The sequence below is a fragment of the Myotis davidii genome, unplaced genomic scaffold, assembly GCF_000327345.1.
Source record: "Myotis davidii unplaced genomic scaffold, ASM32734v1 scaffold265, whole genome shotgun sequence".
Classification (NCBI taxonomy): Eukaryota; Metazoa; Chordata; class Mammalia; order Chiroptera; family Vespertilionidae; genus Myotis; species Myotis davidii.
This window is the reverse complement of record NW_006296627.1, coordinates 3,842,109-3,856,078: the sequence shown is the minus strand read 5'-3', so window position 1 is coordinate 3,856,078 and position 13,970 is coordinate 3,842,109. Positions and strand designations below refer to the sequence as shown.

The 13,970-nt window shown below is 48.0% G+C and overlaps 1 long non-coding RNA gene across 1 annotated transcript in view; it reads right to left on the bottom strand.

Moving 5' to 3' along the window:
• Positions 1 to 4,215: 4,215 nt before the first annotated feature.
• LOC107184440 overlaps positions 4,216 to 13,970 on the bottom strand; it is a 15,226-nt gene continuing 5,471 nt past the window's right edge. The window contains exons 2-3 of the long non-coding RNA XR_001515292.1: positions 6,235 to 6,422; positions 4,216 to 4,367 (exon numbers count right to left, since the gene is read on the bottom strand). This is a non-coding gene — a long non-coding RNA (uncharacterized LOC107184440). The remainder of the gene's footprint in view (positions 4,368 to 6,234; positions 6,423 to 13,970) is intronic.

Genomic DNA, 13,970 nt, shown 5'->3' with positions numbered 1-13,970 from the left:
GGGGGCGGGGGGGGGCAAGAAGGCAGGGGAATGGCTGGTATTGCTATGCTGAAACCCCAGCATCAGAGCCCAGCCAGGAAAGGGTTAATCTTGCCAGAGTTTTGTATATGAAATGGCACCAGGAAAAAAAAAAAGTGCAGACTAGCAATTGAGCCCTGTCTCATCCTGGTTCAAATGACATTGTCTGAGCTTCCCCAGCCTCGCCTCCTGCACTAATTACAGACCTTCCCTGGGGAGGATGGCTGGGGCCAGGAGGTCCTCATTACAGGCTCCCTCACTCAAGGGCGCAAACCCCAATGACCAAACCCAATGACCAAACAAACTCTCTCTAGGAGAGACCCAGGGGTTCCTCTGATGGGCCTCTCTGCTGCTGCCCGGCAAAGAAAGGGTTAAGCCTGGACTGGCGGGACAGGCCAAAGTGTAATAATGGGGTGCTAAGGTGCCCCCCACCAGTCCTACTTGCCCTGGCCCGGGCCCCCTTCCCATCTCTTGCCCCCCAAGATGGCTGCTAGAAGGGCTGTGTCAGGCCTCCCTCTGTGGTCGCCTGCTGACTGCCTCTCCCTGTGGCCTGTGGAGACCTTGCCTTCTTTAATCTTCCATCTATCTAGAGGCCTCGCCCCTCTGAGATTGGCTTTGATGTGGGGCCTGCTCTCAAGGGGGAAATCAAGGGTTGCTGAGGCCTGGGCTGGACTCTGCCCACTGCCCCCAGCCCGGGCGGGCCCAGAGGTCTCCCAGCCGCCAGGGCTAGACCCCAACGGTGACCTCGCAGACAGGGCAGGAACTCTGGGCTCTGATCTTCAGGCAAATGGAGGGGTTGCTACCCGGACCCCAAAGTGGAGGAGAAGGCTCAGAAGTAAGAACTTTATCACATCGTGTGATTTATTTTTATTCCTGTCTCCCCCTCATAAAACTGTGAACATAGTGACAATAACAGCATTATTGTGTGCCCACTGAACCCCAGGCACTAGGCTAAGCACCTTCCATTTATAACATCATTTAATGCTTATAACTGTGTAATATGGGGACCATTTTAAAGGGGAGTAAAAGTGAAGGTTATTGATTCATTCATGTTCCTAAAAATTTATTGAGTTCCTACTATGTGCCAGGCAATGTTCTAGGCACCAAGCATGTAGTCGTGAACAAAATGGACACATTCTTACCCTGTCCTACTTGGGGTGACAGGTCATAAACAAATGGTCCAATGCACATAGTATCATGTCATATAATAAAAATATCATCTTGAAGAAAGGTATCCAGAGTGACAGGGTCCTTGCTTTGGACTCAGCGGTATCTTCTCCTCTGTGAGGAGACAGAGTCCTGAGTCAACAGAGGGAGTTAGTCTTGTGACTATCTGGAAAGTGACCAGGAGAAGGAAGAAAAGGAGCAAAGGTCAGAGGTTGGAGGTGCTTGTTCTGTCCCAGGCATGGCCAGAAGGTCAGTGGGACAGCGGTGGGAAGCAGAGGGCCTGACACAGACGAAATGCCCAGTGAATGGTTGGGAGGTGACAGATCAGTTCCGACGCTTCCACTGACCAGGCAGTGGGGTTGGGCAAGTCCTTTACATCTGTCTGAGTCTCAGTTTGTCCACCTGGAAATGGGGGAGAGAACCATAGCCGCCTTGTCTGTAGGACCCCACCTGGTGGGGATCCAAGGAGACCTGGCGTGCGGAAGGACTGCGCGGTATGAAGGTCAGAAAGTGCTCTGCTGTCTCATTCCATCTATCCTGACACCCATGCTGGCTCTTGACACGACTGCCCACGGGCACAAATGTGTCCTTGTGACTGTTTGTCCTGCCCCATGGGGCAAGGCGTGTCCATGTCACCTGTCTTGGGTATGTGTGGACCAGGATGTGTCTGTTCACCTGTGTTGACAGCCCCTAGAGAGCAGCTGCCTTGGCCTGACAGTCTGAGGGAACTTACCTCCCGGTTTGGGAGATGAAGTGGAAGACATAGAAACAGAGGCTTAGCTCTACCCCCATCCATACCGGGGCCCTGGCATTCCCGTAGCTCCTTCTAGATCTCTCCCAGCTCTTAGTGAAAGGTGTTCAGACTGTCTGTGTACCTGCCATTCTATCCCACCTGCCCGTGGGCTCCTGAGAGCTGGGACTGTTCCTTGTTCTTTGTATCCCAGGGAGAAACACAGTGTCTGGTATACGATTAATAAATGACGGTTGTATGAATGAATAGTCCATAGTCCTTGGAATCAGAGGGGCCTGGAGTTATTGGGCTTCTGGACCCTTTAGCCAAGCCACTGATCCTATCTGGACCTCAGTTTCCTGTTCTATAAACAGGGCTTTTGTCTATATTCATTTATTCATTCATTCCCAGCCATCTCTTGTGAATGTTATGGTACCGTGGTATGTTCTGTGGATACGGACGTTAATTAGAATCACTGCTGTTCTCAAGAAGCTGAGAAGTGCTATAGGCGTGGGTTGCAATAACTGCAATGAAAGTGATAAATGTCTTCATGGAGGGCACCGAAGTGGCTCAGAGGAGAGTGTGGTCTGCTCTGAATTTGAGCGGGGGGGTGTGGGGGTGGAATTTCACAGTATAGGGGGAGTCTTGGAGGATGAGCAGTTGTTTGCTAAGCGGACAAAAAGAAGAAATGGCTTTTGGGGCAAAGGAAACAGCATGGCAAATATCCTGGAGGTATGGCATAGCCTGGCACCTTGGGAACACTGCTGACAGTGGGTATGGCTGAGAGTTATCAAGGTGGGGAGGGTGTGGAGAGGTATAGAGCTGGAAAGGATAGCCTACAGCTGGTTGGTGCAGGGCCTTGGAGGCCCCTCCAAGGAATTCTAAGAGCCATCCTGAGAGCAAATGGGAGCCGCTGGCAGAGTTTATGGAGGAAAATAGCATGATCAGGATTGCATTTTTGATAAACCACTTTGCTGTGGTGTGGACAATAGATTGGAGGCAGGCAAGACAAGAATCAGCAGGTGGAGTTATGAGGCTGCTGCTGTTATCCAGGCGGGATACGATAAGGTCCTGAACAAACTTAACAATGGCTTACAGTTACCCAGCGCGTACTATGTGCCAGCCAAGCTCTATATTAAACATTTGCAAACATCGCATTTCATCCTCATAGCTCCCCTGATATTATGGAGATCACCCCCGTATTACAGATGGGGGAATGGAGGCTCAGTCACAGGCTGGCAAGTGGCAGAAGGAGGACTTAAATCCACGCAGCCTGACTTCAGCACCCTGCTCACTGATGAGGGCAGTGGGTGGGACCAGGGTTGGGAGCCCAGAGCTGGTTAGAAGGTGAGCCCACTAGGACATTAGTGGCATCAACAGTGAACCCAAACAAACGAGCAGGCACAAGGGTTCCTCCAGCAATAGGTCTCAGATTCTGGGACAGTGTGTCAGCTCAGGAAGAAGATTCCGGTATGTCACGGTTACTGATCCTGTGGGCCTCCCCACGGGGTGCTGACAAGGCCAGGCTCCTTCAGAGGTCTCTGCTGGAGCCATCGTGGCCTTTACTGCTTTTCCTGCAGGAGTTCTGGCCCTGGGAGAGCATTTTTGCAGTTTCCCCTGTCTTTCCAGGACCCTGCCCCTCACAGAGGGCATTGCTGCTGTGTGCACACTGGTGTGTGGGTCAGCTACCGCTGGTCACCTCAGGGCCAGGGGATGCCCTCTCCTTGGGCCCTGTGCACCCCCATACCAGAGTGGAGCAGTCTTTTGGAGTCAGACCCTTGGGCTAGTGCTGAGAAAATGAGATCTGCTTCTTATTAAGAGGATTTCAACCGGCTGTGTGGATTCTGTCTGCACTTCCTCTCCTGGGCCACGGTCTGAGATGCTGGCTCCCCCGTCACCTCTGTGGATTGGGCCTCCTGACGTCAGGAGACCCACGGGTTGTGCTGCTGATTCACCCTCACAGAGGACACCGTGGCCTCCACCTGGAGCCTCGCTTTGTCCTTTACAGGTCAGGGCGTTGGTTTTCTTTTTTAATAAATAAAGCCGAAACTGACTCACAACTCAGGAGGGGCTGCCACGTGCTCAGAGCCACATCACCATGGCAACGTGGCCAGCCTCGAGCATTTGAAAATGTAATTATCAACAGCGACCCTGTCTCTTCTCACCTCATAGCAGCTTCCAGCCTCGGCCTCCGCAGCTCCCTGATCCTCAGGGCGGGGTGAATGGCCCAGGGCCAGGCCTGGGCTCCTGAGAAAGCAGGGACTTGGAAGTAGGAACATGAGGGTCCTGCTCACGTTTTACCTGCCCACCGCTTGCACTTCCCTCCAGAGGAGCTGAGGAAATCGCTTTCACGCTGGGGCAGGCACCAGGGGTAGATTGAGGGCCGCATTTTGGAGTGCCGCAATCCGCTGGCTGTTTCTCTTGGGAGGATAAAACTGCGTGATGCATACAGCTGCAGAGATGATAAAGTGTGGAATTAAAATGGATGCGAGGATGTTAACAATAATCAAAACCACTTAATGAATGCCTACCACCGTGAGCCGGGCAGTGTATGAAAGCCTTTACGTACCCTGTCTCCAGTCCTGTGCTGTAATTACTTACCTGGAGGTGATTTCAATTAATAAGCTAATTTTAAGTAATTTCATAATAATATCTAGCATTGATTGAGTGCCAGACACTCTGCTTAGCACTAATTGTTTATTTTCACATGGGAAGCGCTGCAATTATTCCCATTTTTATGGGAAAGCAGAGGCTTGGAGAGGTCAACTCAGTTGCCTGAGGTCACTCAGCTACCAAAGCCTGGAACTGAGATTTGGGCGCAGGTGTGTCTGACAGGTGTCATCATTATTTTGTTGTGGCCTAAGGCTTATTGAGGTTCAAGCTACCTACTGGGCACATGGAGACTCCAGGTTTGCCTGGTTAGAGACTTCCTCCCAGAGCCTTGACTAACTCCCCCTTCCCCAATGGTTCCTGATCACCTTTGTCAGGTCACCTGTGGAGTGGAAAGAACTGCAGATTCTAGGCCAGGGGTGGGCAAACTTTTTGACTCGAGGGCCACAATGGGTTCTTAAACTGGACCGGAGGGCCAGAACAAAAGCATGGATGGAGTGTTTGTGTGAACTAATATAAATTCAAAGTAAACATCTTTACATAAAAGGGTACGGTCATTTTTTTTGTTTTTTTTTAGTTTTATTCATTTCAAATGGGCCAGATCCGGCCTGCGGGCCGTAGTTTGCCCACGGCTGTTCTAGGCCCACCATCTATTGCATTTGACTTTTGGGGTGGTCCCTAGGATTGTGCATTACAGGCCACTCTCCAGGTTGAACTCTAACATCTGAGAGTTTAGTGTTGACTGAGCTCCTGGAGAGCAGGGACCATGTCTTTTCTGAGACATGCCCAGGGCCTGGCACAGGCACGGTCCTGAGGAGGCCCCCAGAAAGCATTGTTAGACCGGAATGAAGAATGGATTGGACTCCATGGTCTCTTCCTTTTTACTTCCTACCCCCCCCCCCACATCCACATCTTCCGTCCCACCGCACCCCTTTAACCTGGGCACCAGGCTCTGCCCACTTCTGTGACTTCCCTGACAACGGAAGTAGCGGGCTACCCCTGTTGCTAAAAAGCTCCATTTGTTAGTAGAAACCAACTCAGTCTGATAAACCAGCTCCTAAAGCAGGTAATACCCTGACTCTCCAGCAAAATGTGTTATGTGGGCACCACAGGGTATAGAAGAAAGCTTGGGATCTCGTCCTCTGACAAGTTTTACTCATAGAAGAGGTGTATTTATCAGAGCAAAACATCCAAATATCAGGTAATAAGGCACTGGGTGGATGCGCAGTGCTACATGTGTTATTATGGAATATTGAGCAGCCGTTAAAATTAAGAATTTTAAAGAACATTTAATGAACCCTGGCTGGTTTGCTCAGTGGATAGAGCATCAGCCTGTGGACTGAAGGGTCCTGGGTTCAATTCCGGTCCGGGGGCTTGATCCCCAGCAAGGGGCATGCAGGAGGCAGCCAATTAATGATTCTCTCTTATCATTGATATTTCTATCTCTCTCTCCCCCTCCCTTCCTTTCTGAAAACAATAAAATATGTTAAAAAAAGAATATTTAATGATGCCAAATGTTCATTAAAAAGAGAGGAAAAAAAGAGGATACAAAACTACACACATGGGAAGATGTTTGTCATATGTGTCAGAGAAGTCGAAATCTGTTCTCCCCTTTGCTGTAGTAATAGGACCCTACTTAGGTACTGTCCTCTTTCCCAGGGCTGTGGGACCTAGTTCTGGCTAGTGGGGTATAAGCAGAAGTGATGCACCTGAAATCCAGCAAGTATCCTTTGAGAGAAGTGACTCTCTTCTTTGTTTCTTCCTCCGGGAGCAGCCGCCTTCGGTCGTGAGTGAACGGCACGAGTAAGGATGGAGAGCCACGTTGGAAGGAGCCCGGGTCCTGGATGGTCAGGGAGCTGTCACACCAGTTCGGGCTGCTTACCTCTGGCGGCATTTACTAAAGGAAGAAATGAACATTAAGCCACTGTTACTTTCAGTTTTGTCATTTGTAGCTGAAACAGTCCTAATAATGTAAGGTATATTGTTGAGTAAACAAATAAAAAAACCAAGTTAAAAATAGTATAACCAACCAAGTATGATGTCCAGTGGGTACCGGACTTACTGGGGTGATCACTTTGTAACGCATATAAATGTCTAATCACTATATTGCATATCTGAAACTAATATAATACTGTAGGCCAACTGTAATTCCAAAATAAATTAAAAAAAAATTAGTACCTTCCATAAGCCAAGCATCTAAAGTAAATACAAATGGGAAAAAAGGAACGGTTTTGATCAAACTTAAAAAAAAAGGTATGAATGATAGGATTCCAATTTTGTTTTAAAAAATGTGTACTTATATATTTGCACATGTACACAGAAAAGTGGACAGGAAGATTTAAAACTAAAATGTAAGCGGAGTTTATTTCAGGGTGGGGAGGCTACAAGGATTTTACATGGTCTTTTGTTTGCTTATCTGTATTTTCTAACCTTTCTACAACAAAACTGTTGTACCTTTTAAATAAGGACAAATAATGAAAGGTATAAATGGTTTGATCCTCATGAAAACCATATGGATCCCAGTAATAAAAAAATATACATCTATTCATCCTTCCACGGAAAGAAGATTGAGAAAAGTTTTCTAAAGTAAATATTAACATTCAAGAGCATGGGCCAATCAGAGGGGATATCGAGGCACAAAAAACTGCAGCCTTTATAACCTGTGGACAAAGGGACTTGGTGGGACTCTCTCTCTCTCCCCACGTGGGAGTCTGTACTTGTTCTTCAATAACATTCCACCTTTACTATACAAAAAAAAAAAAAAAAGAGCATGGGAAACTGTTCAAAATACATTGTTAAGGAGAAAAAAGGTTATTAAATAATATGATTCCTCTTTTTGTAGAAAGAATAAAACAAATCTAAAACTAATACAATGTTATATGTCAGCTATATTTCAATTAAAAAATAAGAGAATACAATGACATAAATATTTGCTAGAAAAGGACCAGAAGGAGATAACCCAATATATATATATAAATGATCCAAAAGAGAGATTCTTGGTGGTTCTTATTTTTCTCTTTATACTTTTTTGGTTCTTTCAAAAATTTCCCCAATAAATCTGTATTCATCTTATTCATTTAAAAATGTCTTTACATAGAGATGGAAAAAGAACACTAAAACACACATTCCTATTGCCTAGAATTAAAATGATTAGTATTTTTTTTACGTTTAATTTCTGTCTTTATTTTTAAGAAACAAAGAATCTCAGTCAAGTCCTCTTTATGTGCGCCTATCATAATCATTAAAAAATTAAATTAGAGAGAACATGCCCTGTCTGGGACGGCCAGGGTAGTGCTGTGGGAGGGCAGGAGAGAAGCACTCGGGGACTTTTAACTTCCTTCCACCTTCAGCCAAGGCTTGGCTCTAAGTGCCTATTTCCAGGACGGAGGCGGCCTGGGCACCAGGGTGCCAGCTTTGCCTGGCGCTTCCCCTGGAACATCCAGCGGCGGGCGGGCAGGGCTGGAAGAGGAGGGTCCCAGCAGAGCACTTTCCTCCTGAGGTCAGTTGGTGCCCAACTGGTGTTTACAAAGAGGGTGGGGCCCCAGTCACTTGGTTCTGAGGCCTTTGCTCTCAGGGGAGCTGGCCCACGGCAGGCCACAAGTGAAACCACTGTCTCCTGCGAGGCTCAGAGGCCGGGCCGCAGTGGGAGGATTCTGGGAAGCGAGGGTCCGCAGCTAGGTGGTACGGTGGTCAGTGGAGGTTAAGGATACCCAGAGGAGGAAGGAGCAAAGGAGAGAGGCGGGAGCACCCACATGCCTAAGAGCTTCTATGGGTAGTGATGACCTCCATTTCACAGAAGAGGAAACGGTCAGGGCACACGCCCAGGTTGCGGGCTCGATCCCCAATAGGGGACCTGCAGGAGGCAGCTGGTCAATGATTCTCTCTCATCATTGATGTTTCTACGTCTCTCTCTTTCCTTTTCCCTTCCTCTCTGAAATCAATAAAAATATATTTATAAAAATAAAAATAAAAGCACGGAAGGACAGCCTGGAAGGACCTCTGGACTGCGAGGGTCCTAGCTGACCAGGGTTCATTCACTGGTCATTTCCCTCGAGATCTCATTCTCCCACATTGCAGTTGGCTGAGGAATGCAGCAGCCCTTTCCCGTCTCCATGAGCGAAGTTCTCAAGTGGAAGAAGGATCTGTATGCCCCCATTGTGGGCACTAATGGCAGTCTGGATGGTTGAGCAGCGGGCACAAGGAACGGGAGTGTCCTGGCTGCAGGACCCGCTGAGTGTCTGAGCATTGCAAGGCACCTGCCTGCCTGTTTCTTAGCAGGGTCCACCTCTGGTCTCATCTGGAAGGACAATGTTGTGACCGTCCAGGCCCTCCCCAGAGCGTTCTCCTCTGTGCTTGGGGCAGGAGGTCTATTTAGCATGCATTTCAGTATCTTGGGACTTTAGTTTGAAAGGACTTTAAACAACACCCCAGCCCTAACTGGTTTGGCTCGGATAGAGCGTCAGCCTGTGGACTGAAAGGTCCCAGGTTCGATTCCAGTCAAGGGCATGTACCTCGGTTCTGGGCACATCCCCAGTAGGAGGTATGCAGGAGGCAGCGGATCGATGTTTCTGTCTCATCGATGTTTCTAACTCTATCCCTCTCGCTTCCTCTCTGTAAAACACCAATAAATTATATAAAAATAAAAAAGAACATAAAAAAACTCCAACACCCCAGACAGTTAGTGCTGGAAGAGGCCTCCTGTGGAACTGCAGGGAGTTGGGGCAGGTGCCCAGAGGGACCCCTCAATAGACAGTACGTTGTTAGTGCTCGATGGGTTTCCTGCCTGGACACGGGATGATTCCTTCAGAGAGAGCCTCAGGCAGCGCCACGGGACATGAGAGCTGGAGGGACTCGGGGACACTTCTGCTGGATGGCGTGCTAGAGTGTATCTAACCCAACCTCTGATTTTATAGCGGCATCCTCAGCTCTGCATATAAGTAGCCAATGTGTGTGTGTATGGGGGGGCAGAGGGGGAGGTGGCGGTGCTAAGCAGAATTTTCTGGAAGTGAGGCCCATATGACTACTTTAGGTGATTTGGCTGGGGCAGAGAGAAAGAGAAATGCTTATAGTTGATCTGTGAGGTAGTTATTACAGGCAAAGGAAGAAAATAGCAACTGGCATTCATTCCACAAATATTTATTGACCCTTTCTGGACCAGGCCCAGCAGGGATACAGAGCAGTGAAACACTGTAGGGTAAGATGTGACAGAAAACCAACTCAAGTGAGCTTCAACAAAAGCATATTTATTCGATCACATAAATGCAAACCCAGAGGTAGGGTGAGTGTTATGGACTGAATTGTGCACGCCCCCCTCCCAAATTCATAAGTTGAAGCGTCAACTCTCAATATGGCTGTATTTGGAGATAGCGTCCTTAAGGAGGTAATTAAAGTTAAATGAGGTCATAGGGGTGGAGCCTTTTAATTCAATTGGACTAGTGTCTTTTTTTTTTAAAATATATTTTATTGAGTTTTTACAGAGAGGAAAGGAGAGAGATAGAGAGTTAGAAACATCGATGAGAGAGAAACATCGACCAGCTGCCTCCTGCACACTCCCCACTGGGGATGTGCCCGCAACCAAGGTACATGCCCTTGACCGGAATCGAACCTGGGACCTCTCAGTCCACAGGCCGACGCTCTATCCACTGAGCCAAACCGGTTTCGGCAGACTGGTGTCTTTAAAAGCAGAGGAAGAGACACCAGAGCTTGCACACACAGAGAAGAGGCCATATGATGTCACAGTGAGAAGGTGGCTGTCTACACGCCAGGAAGAGAGGTCTCACCAAAGCCAACCCTGATGGCACCTTGATCTTGGACTCTGGTCCTTAGGACTGTGAGAAAGTACATTTCTGTTGTTTAGGCAACCCAGGTCTGTGGCAGCCCAAGCAGACGAAGACAGTGGGCTTCAGAGTTTAGCCCAGAAACTAACTCCATTTCTCTGAGATTCGCTCAGCTCTGCCCTACTTATATGTAGCCCCATTCTTAGGCTGGTAGTAAGAGGACTGCCATAGTTCCAGGCCCCATGATGCCCTGAGGAAGAGAAAAAGAGAAGATTGTCCCAGGATGCTCTCTCTTAAAAACAATAGAGCTCTCTCCCAGCAACCCTCATCAAACCTTGCCTTGTATCTTGCTGGCCCTAACTAGGTCACAGGCCCAGTCCTGGACAAGTTTGAGTCCCAGGGAAGCCAGGCGCTACATATTTTATGAGTTTGGGCAAGTTGCTGTAACAAAGAGACTCCAAATACAGAAGTATAAGCAAAATAGAAATTTATATTTCTTCCATATGATATAAGAGTTCAGAAAAAAAAACCTTCAGAGACTGCTAGGAAGGCTCCATCCTCCTCCAGACGTGGCTTCCTTCTCTTTGTTGAGGGCAGCGGCTCTCAACCTGTGGCGGGGGTCGAATGACCCTTTCACAGGGTCGCCTAAGACCATCGGAAAACACATATATAATATATTGTTTATATATGTATATATATAAACACATATATGTATATTGTTTTTGTGATTAATCACTATGCTTTAATTATGTTCAATTTGTAACAATGAAAATACATCCTGCATATCAGATATTTACATACGATTCATACCAGTAGCAAAATTACAGTTATGAAGTAGCAACGAAGATAATTTTATGGTTGGGGGTCACCACAACATGAGGCAGTGTATTAAAAGGTCGCGGCATTAGGAAGGTTGAGAACCACTGGTCTAGGGAGACTGCTTTAGTTTTTATCATCTCCAAGTTGGGGGGAAGGGTAGGAGGACGGTCAGGGGAGCACACGCACATTCCTTGTGAGGGCACAACCCAGAAGCGATACAATTATTTCTGCTCATAATCCTCTGGTGAGAACTTAGACTAACAGCACATCAAGCTGCAAGGGAGACTGGGAAGTGTAGTCTTACAAGATAGCCATCTGCTAGAAAAATCAGGAGTTCTGTTATTAAAGAAGGGGAGAGTAGGAACCAGGAAGTCTCGACTGCACACTGATTAATTTAGGCTCAGGTTCCTGAACCAGTTCTTGAGAAGGCCCTACCCGGAAGCTGGGCAAGGGCTCAGCTTTCACTGGGGCACACGTGCTTGCTGAAGACTCTGTACTCTGGGTGTGTTTGTATCAACAGTTTAGCTTCTACACTAAATAGTACACTGTGCCTTGCATTTCTTTGGCTGCTCTCTGGAAATGGGGAGGGGGCAATGGGTGTTGGGTAATCAGCCAGCCATGCCTACTACATTATCTGCCTCTGAGACCCTCCCACTCTGTGGGGGAGGGATGGGTTTAAACAGATAACTAAGGGTGAACAAGACAAATGGCAAACCAGCAGCGACATATAAATCCCAATAAAAACAGAGGGAAGAATTACGAGAAGCCTTCTAAGAAGAGATAGGAGAGAATCATGAGCTCATTTTGTCTAGGTCTTAAAGGATATGTGGGAATTCCCCAAATGATTTTGGTGGGGGAAGGGCAGTCCAGACAAAGAGAACAGCAAAATCACTGAGTTGCGAAGGCCCACCAGGTGTGGCTAGTGGTCCCGTGTGGCTAGAGAGTGGGAGGGTGGGAGGTAGCTGGGAGCTGTTAGTGAATAAAAGCCACGGAGGCAGCAGCCTCTCCAACAGACCTCTGAAGCCTGCAGGGTTTGCAAGCCAGCGGAGACATGGTCAGATCTCTGCCTTCCTTTGAGGAAGAGCCTGGAAGATGACTCGTTAGGAAGCTATTTCACAAATTCGGCTGAGTAATGAAGAGAGCCTGCATTAGGGCTGTGGTGGTGGGAATGGAGACAAGGAGATTTTGGTGGTAAAATGACAAAACTTGGTAACTGGGTGACTAAGGGGTGGGGGTTTGAGCAAGGGCAAGTGGGGTTTTAAATATGGTTTAATATGATGCTAAGTTTATATGCTTGTGCTAGAAACCTGGAGGAGTAGAGGGAAAGCAAGCTGTGGGGAGAGAGGAGAAAAGGACTTCCCAGCGTCCTAGGCCTGGTCCATGACAGACTTCTTTGGGTTCCTTGAATGTCCAACATTCTCTCTTAACTCAGGGCTTCTGAGCACTCTGTCCCTATTCAGGGACACTGCTTCACCCTCAAATCTCCCACTGGTTAATTTCTCATTTCCCCCAAGCACCCTTCTTGACCCCATAACCTAGGTGAGAAACCTTCTTTGACTTTCTTTCAGTGCCCCACTTCTCTTCTTTACACACCCCTCACTCAGGGTTGTTTAATGCCCATCTTGCCCCCACTCCTCCTGTCATTTCCGTGAGGACAGGGGCATGTCCCTGCTGTTCGCTGCTTTATTCTAAGGACCTTGTCTAGTGCCTGGCACAGTTGGCACTCATGCTGGGTCCAGAGTACTCAACGGTTGTCATTGGAAATGGTAGTTAGCCAATAGTTTTTTATCAGGACACATTCAGATATTATGCGAGGCAGTGAGGCCACCACTGGGACAGGTGATGTGACCCTTCTAGAAGCCTGGACCACTCTAGATGAGTGGTTCTCAACCAGGGGTGATTTTGCCTCCCAAGAACATTTGGCATGCCTGACATTTTTGATAGTCAGGACTGTGTGTGTGTGTGTATGTGTATGTGTGTGTGTGCTACTGGCATCTAGAGGGTAGAGGCCAAGGATATTTCTAAACACCATACAATGCACAAGACAGCCCCCTACAACAAAGAATTATCCAGCCCAACATGCCAATAGAGCCAACCCTGCTCTAGAGATGGGTGAGCCATCTGGATGGCTAATTCGCGTATGGCCTACTGGCCACTATGGCCCAATTGAGTAAGAGCAAGAGAAGCTAAGTGGCTGTCACAGGAAATATGGACTTGTGACGTGCAGGCAGGAACCACCTTGGATAGGACCTCAGTCAAAGGCCCCAACAGCTTGGGCAGTTTCCCCTTAACTGAACTCCCAGCCATAAGCCCAGCAGGCCCAGCCTGGCCCTTGCGTATCTCTGACTCACTCCATTGGGTTTCTCTCGCTCTTTGGGCAGTGGCCACCACACTCTTCCCACCCCATCTGCCTCGCTGATTATTTTCAGCTTGGCTTGCAGAGGCTCAACGCTGCAATTACACCCCAACCTCAATGGCTCCTTCTGAAAATAACATTTGGATGGAAGAAAACCTCAGTCTGGTGGGCTGGATTTTATACTAAACAGTTAAAGAGTGGGTGTGGGCAGGGGGTCGGGGAGCAAAGGAGTGGCACAATGGTGCAATTAAGAGAAGAATCTGGAAGAAGGGGAAGGAAAAGGAAGTGAAGAGAGGGAAGGGGTGGTGGTGGTAGGGGTTGTTGAAGACAGAAAATATATCTACTGGGCATGGGTCAGCCATCTTTTAGAAGTCTTAGGCCAAGTCTTCATTTATGCCTCTAATTGAAGGTTTTGTTTGCTGAAAAAACCCCCAACACACACACACACACACACACACACACACACACACACACACACCCTCCCCCCCACCCC